A 245-nucleotide genomic window follows, 5' to 3' on the forward strand; every position below is an offset into this window, starting at 1 on the left:
GGCTTGATTGTTTTTAATATAAGAAGTTCTATTTATAGCAAATATAAAAGCCCTTTCACACCAAAAAGTGTAATGAATAAACCTCAGGCTGAAGCAAAAGTAAATTCACGTCTGTACAGTAGAACGCAGGAGAAGAAACACTCTTCAGCAATAAAAAAACAAAGCACAATTGTTAGTTTCTCTAAAGTCATTTTTGCTTATTAGTATGGTTGAACTGGATCATCAAAGGTCAGCAGCAAAGACAT

Source organism: Sinocyclocheilus anshuiensis, unplaced genomic scaffold (genome assembly GCF_001515605.1).
Source record: "Sinocyclocheilus anshuiensis isolate Anshui unplaced genomic scaffold, SAMN03320099.WGS_v1.1 scaffold784, whole genome shotgun sequence".
In the NCBI taxonomy this organism is placed as follows: Eukaryota; Metazoa; Chordata; class Actinopteri; order Cypriniformes; family Cyprinidae; genus Sinocyclocheilus; species Sinocyclocheilus anshuiensis.